The following is a 13966-nucleotide window of genomic DNA, read 5'->3' on the forward strand; positions in this document are numbered from 1 at the left end:
GATGTCTATTTCGTTATGTAGGAAGCGACCCCTTGGGCAAGGGTCGCTTCCTAGGGTGGTAAAGTGAATAGAAGACTTTTCTGCCCCCCCTGGGGGCAGATCGGTCGTCTTTCTGCCCGTTTCTGCCCCCAGGGGGGGCAGAAAAGCCCACTAGACACCAGGGATGTCTTTTTCTTTATGTAGGAAGCGACCCCTTGGGCAAGGGTCGCTTCCTTTGCGGCCTAATTATTTAGAATACTTTTCTGCCCCCCCTGGGGGCAGATTGGTCGTCTTTCTGTCCGTTTCTGCTCCTTGGGGGGGGGCAGAAAAGCCCACTAGACACCAGGGATATAAATATTATTGTAGGAAGCGACCCCTTGGGCAAGGGTCGCTTCCTTGGGCCCCTAAATGTTTTGAAGACTTTTCTGCCCCCTCTGTGGGCAGATCGGTTTTATTTTTTTGCCGTTTCTGCTCCCATTGGGGGCAGAAAAGCCCACAAGACACCAGGGAATTAGTTCAATTAGAAATAGAAGTGACCCCTCGCTTCCAGGGTGCAATTTGTTATATGTATTTGGCTCACCTGCCCCGGGACTGAATAGCCTTTTTTTTCCTGCTGTTTTCTGCCTGACCTGGCACACAAACCGATTGACCATTTGGGTAGTGACATGGCATGTTATAATGTTTATTGTTATATTTTTTGTGATTTCCAATTGTAATGTTTTTTTTGTTTACTTTTTTGTTCTAGGTGAAGGCTTTTCTTCTGTTCACGGTGACGTTTTGGTTCTGGTGGTTTTGCTGTTTGTGTAGTTTGGTAAGAGACTGTTTTTTTGTACAATGCAAATGTGTTTGATTTCTCTGCCTGTTTTTTTTTGCAAATGGTGTAATAATAGCAGTATGTTTGGTTTTTGAGTTTCAAAAACTTTTTGCATTGGTGCACGATGTGTATTTTGTTGTCTTGTGAGTAATTTGTTTTTTTTCTTCTTTCTAGTTTGATATCGTTGGTCTTTGCTGTGTCACTGCAGAGTTTGTTTCTGGTGAGTGCAGCTGTCTCTTTTGATTTTGGATTGTATAGTTTTTGAGTACATTGATCTTATTGATATAAGGTACACATTTCTTTACTTACTTGGTTTGCACATTGTTGGTTGTTGTTGACTTGTTTGTGCAGTCTTCCATCTTAGTAGGTATAATGGCTAGCCGCAGGATGACTGCTCAGCAGGTTGTTGGTTTGCTGTTTGAGTCTTCCTCTGATATTGGGTCAGAGACTGACTCTGCTTCTGAGGGAGAGGGGGCAGGGGACGATTCTGGCAGTGAGTTTTCTCTCCGTATGGGGTCATCGGATGATGAAGATACTCTTAGTGCGGATGAAGTGCCTGTGTTAGAGGAGGAGACTGATGTGCCGATAGTGCGGCAAGAGGCATCTGGGCTGCAGCCTGCGGCTGCAAGGCTTCCCGTTGGTGTAGTGCGGCAAGAGACATCTGGGCTGCAGGCTGGGACTGCAAGGCTTCCCGTTGGTGTAGTGCGGCAAGAGGCATCTGGGCTGCAGGCTGGGGCTGCAAGCCTTTCCGTTGGTGTAGTGCGGCAAGAGACATCTGGGCTGCAGGCTGGGGCTGCAAGTCTTCCAGTTGAAAGTGATGACCTCTGGGTTGCCCCTGGCATGGTGCAGCCGGAATTTCCTGAGTTTACTGGTGTTCCAGGGTCTAGAGTGAATACCGAGAACTTTTTGCCTGTAAATTTTTTTCAGTTGTTTATGGACGATGTGTTTTTGGCAGAGATTGTTGAGCAGACTAATTTGTATGCCGAACAGTTTTTGAGGGACAACAGTGCCAGTCTTAAGCCACACTCTAGAGCTACCCGGTGGACTCCCACAAATGTTGAAGAGATGAAGAAGTTCTTGGGTTTAACTTTTTTGATGGGCTTGCTAAGGAAGCCATCATTGGCTTCATATTGGTCTAGCAGTCCCTTGATGGCAACGTCTATTTTTCCGGCAGTCATGAGTCGTGACAGGTATTTGCTTCTGCTTCGGATGATGCACTTTGTAGATAATGGTTTAGCGTTGCCACGAGATCACCCTGATTGTGACCGTCTTTTTAAGATTAGGCCTGTCCTTGATCACTTTGTTGATCGATTTTCTGAGATTTATGCCCCTGGTAGAGAAATTGCAGTGGATGAGTCTTTGGTGTTGTTCAAGGGCCGCTTGGTTTTTAGGCAATACATTCCTAGTAAGAGGGCACGCTATGGAATAAAGCTGTATATGCTGTGTGACAGTAGGACTGGATATGTCTCTAATTTTAGGGTGTACACCGGTAAGGAATCTAGGTTTAACCTCCCTGGTTGTCCGTCCACTTTTGGAGTGACTGAGAAAATTGTTTGGGAACTTGGAAGAGGATTTTTTAACAAAGGCCACCATTTATATGTAGATAACTTCTACACTGGTGTACGGTTGTTCAGGGAATTGGCCAAAGTGGACACTTTTGCTTGTGGCACAGTCCGCTGTAACCGTAAAGGTTTTCCGAAAGAACTTGTTTGTCAAAAGCTTGTGCGGGGACAGTGCAGTGCGTTGCGTTGCCAGGAGCTTCTTGCTGTGAAGTTTACAGACAGGAGAGATGTCTACATGCTGACTTCCATCCATGATGAAAGCACTGCACCTGTGACTGTTTGGGGTCAGGTCGCTGAAGCGCGCAAACCTGTATGTGTTTTAGACTATAATAGGTACATGGGTGGTGTTGACAGAGTAGATCAGAGGTTGGAACCTTACACTGCTCTTCGTAAGGCTTACATTTGGTACAAGAAGTTGGCTATCCATCTTTTCCACTTGGCAATGTTTAATGCTTTTGTTGTGTTCCAGGATTCTTGCCCTGAGTCAAAGATGACTTTTGCTAAGTTTCAGGAGTCTGTAATAGGCAGCCTTGTTGTAGTGGAACAGGCAAGTGTTCCTAGAGTTGGACTGGTGGAGGATGTTGCTAGATTGAAAGAACGCCACTTTCCAGATCACATTCCTCCCACACCCGCAAAAGATTTTCCCAGTAGGAGATGTAGAGTCTGTTGGCGAAGAGGTTTGCGGAAGGAGAGTCGTATGTACTGCCCCGATTGTCCCTCTCATCCTGCACTGTGTCTCTCTGCTTGTGTCCGAGCGTACCACACGCGTAAAAACTTCTGGGAAGATTCATGAGTGGTAAAGTGAACTGCCTGGTCTGTATTCTTTGGAAAATATGATTCTGTTTCAAGGTTGGTGTTAGTGCAATGTATTTAGTTGCTGATTTTCTGTTAGAAGATTTGTATCTATTTGCAATTTGTTTGTGTTTTTATTTTTTTCTAAAAAAATCCAAAATGTGATGGCGGTGTGTGTAGGCTTGCGCTTGGCTGTTGGTGTGTGTGGACTGGCACTTGGTTGGTGGTGTGCGTGGAATGGTGCTTGGCTGACGGTGTGCGTGGACTGGCGGTTTGCATGGACTGGCGGTGTGCGTGGACTGGTGCGTGGCTGGTGGTGTGCGTGGAATGGTGCTTGGCTGGCGGTGTGCGTGGACTGGTGCGTGGCTGGTGGTGTGCGTGGAATGGTGCTTGGCTGGCGGTGTGCGTGGAATGGTGCTTGGCTGGTGGTGTGCGTGGAATGGTGCTTGGCTGGCGGTGTGCGTGGACTGGTACTTGGCTGGCAGTGTGTGTGGACTGGTGGTGTGTGCGGACTGGTGTTTGGCTGGTGGTGTCCGTGGACTGGAGCTTGGCTGGTGGTGTCCGTGGACTGGAGCTTGTCTGGTGGTGTGTGTGGACTGGAGCTTGGCTGGCGGTGTGCGTGGAATGGTGCTTGTCTGGTGGTGTCCGTGGACTGGAGCTTGGCTGGCGGTGTAGGTGGATTGGCGATTGGCTGCCGGTGTGCCTGGACTGGCGATTGGATGGCGGTGTGCCTGGACTGGCGCTTGGCTAGCGGTGTGCGTGGACTGGCGTTTGGCTAGCGGTGTGTGTCGACTGGTGCTTGGCTGGCTGTGTGTGAGTAGTGACTTTCTGCTGGTCACTACACACACTGCTAGCTGAGTGCCACTCCACGCAATCCTTCAGCCTGTGTAGTTGCTGTGTCTGGATTGTGGGCGTGTGAAAGTGATGGGCCCTTGAATGGCGCTGTGTGCTGGTGTGAGTTTTGTTATGTGATGGGCCCGCGGCTGGCGGTGTGAATGGTTTTGTATGTCTCACACGTATGAAAGGTGTATGAATGGCCTGTAAAGAGGTTGGTGCCTTGTCGTGGCTTTACAGCTCACGAGCTGTGAGTCAATGGTTCAGTTTCTTGCCCTTTCAATTATTACCAGTGCATTTCATGTTTTGTGAAATCACTTGGTAATACAATTTTATCTACTGAACCATCACTCACCCTCGTGCCAAATCCAACCAGTATGTGTGTGTGCTTGCGGGTTAGATGACTGTGCAGTAATATTTGTCTTTCTGAAGCAGGGTGTACCTTGTCCCTTTTTGGTGATTTTTGTACTGTGTTGCTTTTGTACCTGGTGGTGCGAATGGTCTTGTTTGTATCACGTATGAAAGGTGTGTGAATGGCCTGTAAAGCGGTTGGTGCCTTGACGTGGCTTTACAGCTCACGAGCTGCAAGTCATTGGTTTGGTTTTTTGTGAATTTAATTATTGACAGTGCATTTCATTTTTGTGAAATCTCTTGTTAATAAAATTTAATACACTGAACCATGACTTGCCCTCGTGCCAAATCCAACCAGTATGTGTGTGTGTTTGAGGAATAGATGGTTGTGCAGGAATCTTTGTTTTTTGTTTCTCTGCCAAGGTACACTTTCCATGTAAGAATAACCCACCAACTGTAGATATTGTCGAAAACCCTTGGGAGTTCATGGTGATGTCTCTCTAGTGATTTGAAAAATATTTTTTATCCCCATTGTCCTGTAAACCTCAAATTGTCTGCCACATTTTCTTTGCAGTATTATTCCTAAATTCTCACGCTGTAGTAACAATAGGTAATCTGGTTTTGCAAGGGGGGTTACTTTGGTTTTTTGCCCAGGGCTCGGCGGCCATCTAGGGAAACCTTTCCAACCCACGCATTTCTGAAAACTAGACACCCGGCGGCTTCCAGGGAGGTATGGCTTGCGTGGATCCCCCAACGTTTCCTTACCCAGAATCCCCTGCAAACCTCAAATTTTGCTCAAAAAATCACTTTTTTCACACATTTTGGGGTGGGAAAGTAGTGGCATCACCGGGCTCACACAAATTTACCACCACCCAGCGTTCCCCCAGGTCTCCCGGTAAAAATGGTGCCTCACTTGTGTGGGAGGCCCAAGTACCCGCGGCAGGCAAGGGCCCCAAACGTAGTGAGGCGACATCAAGATGGCCTATCGCCAAACCACCTGGTTTTGCAAGGGGGGTCACTTTGGTTTTTGGCCCGGTGCGCGGCGGCCATCTAGGGAAACCTACCAAACCCAGGCATTTTTGAAAACTAGACACCCGGCGGCTTCCAGGGAGGTATGGCTTGCGTGGATCCCCCAACGTTTCCTTACCCAGAATCCCCTGCAAACCTCAAATTTTGCTCAAAAAATCACTTTTTTCACACATTTTGGGGTGGGAAAGTAGTGGCATCACCGGGCTCACACAAATTTACCACCACCCAGCGTTCCCCCAGGTCTCCCGGTAAAAATGGTGCCTCACTTGTGTGGGAGGCCCAAGTACCCGCGGCAGGCAAGGGCCCCAAACGTAGTGAGGCGACATCAAGATGGCCTATCGCCAAACCACCTGGTTTTGCAAGGGGGGTCACTTTGGTTTTTGGCCCGGTGCGCGGCGGCCATCTAGGGAAACCTACCAAACCCAGTCATTTTTGAAAACTAGACACCCGCCGGCTTCCAGGGAGGTATGGCTTGCGTGGATCCCCCAACGTTTCCTTACCCAGAATCCCCTGCAAACCTCAATTTTTGCTCAAAAAATCACTTTTTTCACACATTTTGGGGTGGGAAAGTAGTGGCATCACCGGGCTCACACAAATTTACCACCACCCAGCGTTCCCCCAGGTCTCCCGGTAAAAATGGTGCCTCACTTGTGTGGGAGGCCCAAGTACCCGCGGCAGGCAAGGGCCCCAAACGTAGTGAGGCGACATCAAGATGGCCTATCGCCAAACCACCTGGTTTTGCAAGGGGGGTCACTTTGGTTTTTGGCCCGGTGCGCGGCGGCCATCTAGGGAATCCTACCAAACCCAGGCATTTTTGAAAACTAGACACCCGGCGGCTTCCAGGGAGGTATGGCTTGCGTGGATCCCCCAACGTTTCCTTACCCAGAATCCCCTGCAAACCTCAAATTTTGCTCAAAAAATCACTTTTTTCACACATTTTGGGGTGGGAAAGTAGTGGCATCACCGGGCTCACACAAATTTACCACCACCCAGCGTTCCCCCAGGTCTCCCGGTAAAAATGGTGCCTCACTTGTGTGGGAGGCCCAAGTACCCGCGGCAGGCAAGGGCCCCAAACGTAGTGAGGCGACATCAAGATGGCCTATCGCCAAACCACCTGGTTTTGCAAGGGGGGTCACTTTGGTTTTTGGCCCGGTGCGCGGCGGCCATCTAGGGAAACCTACCAAACCCAGGCATTTTTGAAAACTAGACACCCGGCGGCTTCCAGGGAGGTATGGCTTGCGTGGATCCCCTAACGTTTCCTTACCCAGAATCCCCTGCAAACCTCAAATTTTGCTCAAAAAATCACTTTTTTCACACATTTTGGGGTGGGAAAGTAGTGGCATCACCGGGCTCACACAAATTTACCACCACCCAGCGTTCCCCCAGGTCTCCCGGTAAAAATGGTGCCTCACTTGTGTGGGAGGCCCAAGTACCCGCGGCAGGCAAGGGCCCCAAACGTAGTGAGGCGACATCAAGATGGCCTATCGCCAAACCACCTGGTTTTGCAAGGGGGGTCACTTTGGTTTTTGGCCCGGTGCGCGGCGGCCATCTAGGGAAACCTACCAAACCCAGGCATTTTTGAAAACTAGACACTCGGCGGCTTCCAGGGAGGTATGGCTTGCGTGGATCCCCCAACGTTTACTTACCCAGAATCCCCTGCAAACCTCAATTTTTGCTCAAAAAATCACTTTTTTCACACATTTTGGGGTGGGAAAGTAGTGGCATCACCGGGCTCACACAAATTTACCACCACCCAGCGTTCCCCCAGGTCTCCCGGTAAAAATGGTGCCTCACTTGTGTGGGAGGCCCAAGTACCCGCGGCAGGCAAGGACAACAAACGTAGTGAGGCGACATCAAGATGGCCTATCGCCAAACCACTTGGTTTTGCAAGGGGGGTCACTTTGGTTTTTGGCCCGGTGCGCGGCGGCCATCTAGGAAAACCTACCAAACCCAGGCATTTTTGAAAACTAGACACTCGGCGGCTTCCAGGGAGGTATGGCTTGCGTGGATCCCCCAAAGTTTACTTACCCAGAATCCCCTGCAAACCTCAATTTTTGCTCAAAAAATCACTTTTTTCACACATTTTGGGGTGGGAAAGTAGTGGCATCACCGGGCTCACACAAATTTACCACCACCCAGCGTTCCCCCAGGTCTCCCGGTAAAAATGGTGCCTCACTTGTGTGGGAGGCCCAAGTACCCGCGGCAGGCAAGGGCCCCAAACGTAGTGAGGCGACATCAAGATGGCCTATCGCCAAACCACCTGGTTTTGCAAGGGGGGTCACTTTGGTTTTTGGCCCGGTGCGCGGCGGCCATATAGGGAAACCTACCAAACCCAGGCATTTTTGAAAACTAGACACCCGGCGGCTTCCAGGGAGGTATGGCTTGCGTGGATCCCCCAACGTTTCCTTACCCAGAATCCCCTGCAAACCTCAAATTTTGCTCAAAAAATCACTTTTTTCACACATTTTGGGGTGGGAAAGTAGTGGCATCACCGGGCTCACACAAATTTACCACCACCCAGCGTTCCCCCAGGTCTCCCGGTAAAAATGGTGCCTCACTTGTGTGGGAGGCCCAAGTACCCGCGGCAGGCAAGGGCCCCAAACGTAGTGAGGCGACATCAAGATGGCCTATCGCCAAACCACCTGGTTTTGCAAGGGGGGTCACTTTGGTTTTTGGCCCGGTGCGCGGCGGCCATCTAGGGAAACCTACCAAACCCAGGCATTTTTGAAAACTAGACACCCGGCGGCTTCCAGGGAGGTATGGCTTGCGTGGATCCCCCAACGTTTCCTTACCCAGAATCCCCTGCACACCTCAAATTTTGCTCAAAAAATCACTTTTTTCACACATTTTGGGGTGGGAAAGTAGTGGCATCACCGGGCTCACACAAATTTACCACCACCCAGCGTTCCCCCAGGTCTCCCGGTAAAAATGGTGCCTCACTTGTGTGGGAGGCCCAAGTACCCGCGGCAGGCAAGGGCCCCAAACGTAGTGAGGCGACATCAAGATGGCCTATCGCCAAACCACCTGGTTTTGCAAGGGGGGTCACTTTGGTTTTTGGCCCGGTGCGCGGCGGCCATCTAGGGAAACCTACCAAACCCAGGCATTTTTGAAAACTAGACACCGGGCGGCTTCCAGGGAGGTATGGCTTGCGTGGATCCCCCAACGTTTCCTTACCCAGAATCCCCTGCACACCTCAAATTTTGCTCAAAAAATCACTTTTTTCACACATTTTGGGGTGGGAAAGTAGTGGCATCACCGGGCTCACACAAATTTACCACCACCCAGCGTTCCCCCAGGTCTCCCGGTAAAAATGGTGCCTCACTTGTGTGGGAGGCCCAAGTACCCGCGGCAGGCAAGGGCCCCAAATGTAGTGAGGCGACATCAAGATGGCCTATCGCCAAACCACCTGGTTTTGCAAGGGGGGTCACTTTGGTTTTTGGCCCGGTGCGCGGCGGCCATCTAGGGAAACCTACCAAACCCAGGCATTTTTGAAAACTAGACACTCGGCGGCTTCCAGGGAGGTATGGCTTGCGTGGATCCCCCAACGTTTACTTACCCAGAATCCCCTGCAAACCTCAATTTTTGCTCAAAAAATCACTTTTTTCACACATTTTGGGGTGGGAAAGTAGTGGCATCACCGGGCTCACACAAATTTACCACCACCCAGCGTTCCCCCAGGTCTCCCGGTAAAAATGGTGCCTCACTTGTGTGGGAGGCCCAAGTACCCGCGGCAGGCAAGGGCCCCAAACGTAGTGAGGCGACATCAAGATGGCCTATCGCCAAACCACCTGGTTTTGCAAGGGGGGTCACTTTGGTTTTTGGCCCGGTGCGCGGCGGCCATCTAGGGAAACCTACCAAACCCAGGCATTTTTGAAAACTAGACACTCGGCGGCTTCCAGGGAGGTATGGCTTGCGTGGATCCCCCAACGTTTACTTACCCAGAATCCCCTGCAAACCTCAATTTTTGCTCAAAAAATCACTTTTTTCACACATTTTGGGGTGGGAAAGTAGTGGCATCACCGGGCTCACACAAATTTACCACCACCCAGCGTTCCCCCAGGTCTCCCGGTAAAAATGGTGCCTCACTTGTGTGGGAGGCCCAAGTACCCGCGGCAGGCAAGGGCCCCAAACGTAGTGAGGCGACATTTGGGAAAGGCAATGTTGATGTTGCCTCACTACGTTTGTTGTCCTTGCCTGCCGCGGGTACTTGGGCCTCCCACACAAGTGAGGCACCATTTTTACCGGGAGACCTGGGGGAACGCTGGGTGGTGGTAAATTTGTGTGAGCCCGGTGATGCCACTACTTTCCCACCCCAAAATGTGTGAAAAAAGTGATTTTTTGAGCAAAAATTGAGGTTTGCAGGGGATTCTGGGTAAGTAAACGTTGGGGGATCCACGCAAGCCATACCTCCCTGGAAGCCGCCGAGTGTCTAGTTTTCAAAAATGCCTGGGTTTGGTAGGTTTCCCTAGATGGCCGCCGCGCACCGGGCCAAAAACCAAAGTGACCCCCCTTGCAAAACCAGGTGGTTTGGCGATAGGCCATCTTGATGTCGCCTCACTACGTTTGGGGCCCTTGCCTGCCGCGGGTACTTGGGCCTCCCACACAAGTGAGGCACCATTTTTACCGGGAGACCTGGGGGAACGCTGGGTGGTGGTAAATTTGTGTGAGCCCGGTGATGCCACTACTTTCCCACCCCAAAATGTGTGAAAAAAGTGATTTTTTGAGCAAAAATTGAGGTTTGCAGGGGATTCTGGGTAAGTAAGCGTTGGGGGATCCACGCAAGCCATACCTCCCTGGAAGCCGCCGAGTGTCTAGTTTTCAAAAATGCCTGGGTTTGGTAGGTTTCCCTAGATGGCCGCCGCGCACCGGGCCAAAAACCAAAGTGACCCCCCTTGCAAAACCAGGTGGTTTGGCGATAGGCCATATTGATTTCGCCTCACTACGTTTGGGGCCCTTGCCTGCCGCGGGTACTTGGGCCTCCCACACAAGTGAGGCACCATTTTTACCGGGAGACCTGGGGGAACGCTGGGTGGTGGTAAATTTGTGTGAGCCCGGTGATGCCACTACTTTCCCACCCCAAAATGTGTGAAAAAAGTGATTTTTTGAGCAAAAATTGAGGTTTGCAGGGGATTCTGGGTAAGTAAACGTTGGGGGATCCACGCAAGCCATACCTCCCTGGAAGCCGCCGAGTGTCTAGTTTTCAAAAATGCCTGGGTTTGGTAGGTTTCCCTAGATGGCCGCCGCGCACCGGGCCAAAAACCAAAGTGACCCCCCTTGCAAAACCAGGTGGTTTGGCGATAGGCCATCTTGATGTCGCCTCACTACGTTTGGGGCCCTTGCCTGCCGCGGGTACTTGGGCCTCCCACACAAGTGAGGCACCATTTTTACCGGGAGACCTGGGGGAACGCTGGGTGGTGGTAAATTTGTGTGAGCCCGGTGATGCCACTACTTTCCCACCCCAAAATGTGTGAAAAAAAGTGATTTTTTGAGCAAAAATTGAGGTTTGCAGGGGATTCTGGGTAAGTAAACGTTGGGGGATCCACGCAAGCCATACCTCCCTGGAAGCCGCCGAGTGTCTAGTTTTCAAAAATGCCTGGGTTTGGTAGGTTTCCCTAGATGGCCGCCGCGCACCGGGCCAAAAACCAAAGTGACCCCCCTTGCAAAACCAGGTGGTTTGGCGATAGGCCATCTTGATGTCGCCTCACTACGTTTGGGGCCCTTGCCTGCCGCGGGTACTTGGGCCTCCCACACAAGTGAGGCACCATTTTTACCGGGAGACCTGGGGGAACGCTGGGTGGTGGTAAATTTGTGTGAGCCCGGTGATGCCACTACTTTCCCACCCCAAAATGTGTGAAAAAAGTGATTTTTTGAGCAATATTTGAGGTTTGCAGGGGATTCTGGGTAAGGAAACGTTGGGGGATCCACGCAAGCCATACCTCCCTGGAAGCCGCCGGGTGTCTAGTTTTCAAAAATGCCTGGGTTTGGTAGGTTTCCCTAGATGGCCGCCGCGCACCGGGCCAAAAACCAAAGTGACCCCCCTTGCAAAACCAGGTGGTTTGGCGATAGGCCATCTTGATGTCGCCTCACTACGTTTGGGGCCCTTGCCTGCCGCGGGTACTTGGGCCTCCCACACAAGTGAGGCACCATTTTTACCGGGAGACCTGGGGGAACGCTGGGTGGTGGTAAATTTGTGTGAGCCCGGTGATGCCACTACTTTCCCACCCCAAAATGTGTGAAAAAAGTGATTTTTTGAGCAAAATTTGAGGTGTGCAGGGGATTCTGGGTAAGGAAACGTTGGGGGATCCACGCAAGCCATACCTCCCTGGAAGCCGCCGGGTGTCTAGTTTTCAAAAATGCCTGGGTTTGGTAGGTTTCCCTAGATGGCCGCCGCGCACCGGGCCAAAAACCAAAGTGACCCCCCTTGCAAAACCAGGTGGTTTGGCGATAGGCCATCTTGATGTCGCCTCACTACGTTTGGGGCCCTTGCCTGCCGCGGGTACTTGGGCCTCCCACACAAGTGAGGCACCATTTTTACCGGGAGACCTGGGGGAACGCTGGGTGGTGGTAAATTTGTGTGAGCCCGGTGATGCCACTACTTTCCCACCCCAAAATGTGTGAAAAAAGTGATTTTTTGAGCAAAATTTGAGGTTTGCAGGGGATTCTGGGTAAGGAAACGTTGGGGGATCCACGCAAGCCATACCTCCCTGGAAGCCGCCGGGTGTCTAGTTTTCAAAAATGCCTGGGTTTGGTAGGTTTCCCTAGATGGCCGCCACGCACCGGGCCAAAAACCAAAGTGACCCCCCTTGCAAAACCAGGTGGTTTGGCGATAGGCCATCTTGATGTCGCCTCACTACGTTTGGGGCCCTTGCCTGCCGCGGGTACTTGGGCCTCCCACACAAGTGAGGCACCATTTTTACCGGGAGACCTGGGGGAACGCTGGGTGGTGGTAAATTTGTGTGAGCCCGGTGATGCCACTACTTTCTCACCCCAAAATGTGTGAAAAAAAGTGATTTTTTGAGCAAAATTTGAGGTGTGCAGGGGATTCTGGGTAAGGAAACGTTGGGGGATCCACGCAAGCCATACCTCCCTGGAAGCCGCCGGGTGTCTAGTTTTCAAAAATGCCTGGGTTTGGTAGGTTTCCCTAGATGGCCGCCGCGCACCGGGCCAAAAACCAAAGTGACCCCCCTTGCAAAACCAGGTGGTTTGGCGATAGGCCATCTTGATGTCGCCTCACTACGTTTGGGGCCCTTGCCTGCCGCGGGTACTTGGGCCTCCCACACAAGTGAGGCACCATTTTTACCGGGAGACCTGGGGGAACGCTGGGTGGTGGTAAATTTGTGTGAGCCCGGTGATGCCACTACTTTCCCACCCCAAAATGTGTGAAAAAAGTGATTTTTTGGGCAAAATTTGAGGTTTGCAGGGGATTCTGGGTAAGGAAACGTTGGGGGATCCACGCAAGCCATACCTCCCTGGAAGCCGCCGGGTGTCTAGTTTTCAAAAATGCCTGGGTTTGGTAGGTTTCCCTAGATGGCCGCCGCGCACCGGGCCAAAAACCAAAGTGACCCCCCTTGCAAAACCAGGTGGTTTGGCGATAGGCCATCTTGATGTCGCCTCACTACGTTTGGGGCCCTTGCCTGCCGCGGGTACTTGGGCCTCCCACACAAGTGAGGCACCATTTTTACCGGGAGACCTGGGGGAACGCTGGGTGGTGGTAAATTTGTGTGAGCCCGGTGATGCCACTACTTTCCCACCCCAAAATGTGTGAAAAAAGTGATTTTTTGAGCAAAATTTGAGGTTTGCAGGGGATTCTGGGTAAGGAAACGTTGGGGGATCCACGCAAGCCATACCTCCCTGGAAGCCGCCGGGTGTCTAGTTTTCAAAAATGCCTGGGTTTGGTAGGTTTCCCTAGATGGCCGCCGCGCACCGGGCCAAAAACCAAAGTGACCCCCCTTGCAAAACCAGGTGGTTTGGCGATAGGCCATCTTGATGTCGCCTCACTACGTTTGGGGCCCTTGCCTGCCGCGGGTACTTGGGCCTCCCACACAAGTGAGGCACCATTTTTACCGGGAGACCTGGGGGAACGCTGGGTGGTGGTAAATTTGTGTGAGCCCGGTGATGCCACTACTTTCCCACCCCAAAATGTGTGAAAAAAGTGATTTTTTGGGCAAAAATTGAGGTTAGCAGGGGATTCTGGGTAAGGAAACGTTGGGGGATCCACGCAAGCCATACCTCCCTGGAAGCCGCCGGGTGTCTAGTTTTCAGAAATGTATAGGTTTGCTAGGTTTCCCTAGGTGCCGGCAGGGCTAGGGTACAAAATCTACAGCTAGTCACTTTGCCAAAAAAAGGGTCATTTTTCACTCCAAAACCACTTTGCGTTTTGCGCCATTTCCTGTTGCGGGCACTAGGCCGACCCGCACAAGTGAGGTACCATTTTTCTCGTAGGACTTTGGGGAACGCGGGGTGGGTGGAAATTTGTGGATCCACGCAGGTTCCAGGACTTTCCATCACAGAAATGTGGGGAAAATGTGTTTTGTTTGTCAATTTTTTACGTTTGCAAGGGATTCTGGGTAACAGACCATGGTGGGAGGCAGTCAAGTCACCCCAT

The sequence above is a fragment of the Triturus cristatus genome, chromosome 11 (assembly GCF_964204655.1).
Source record: "Triturus cristatus chromosome 11, aTriCri1.1, whole genome shotgun sequence".
NCBI classification, from domain to species: Eukaryota; Metazoa; Chordata; class Amphibia; order Caudata; family Salamandridae; genus Triturus; species Triturus cristatus.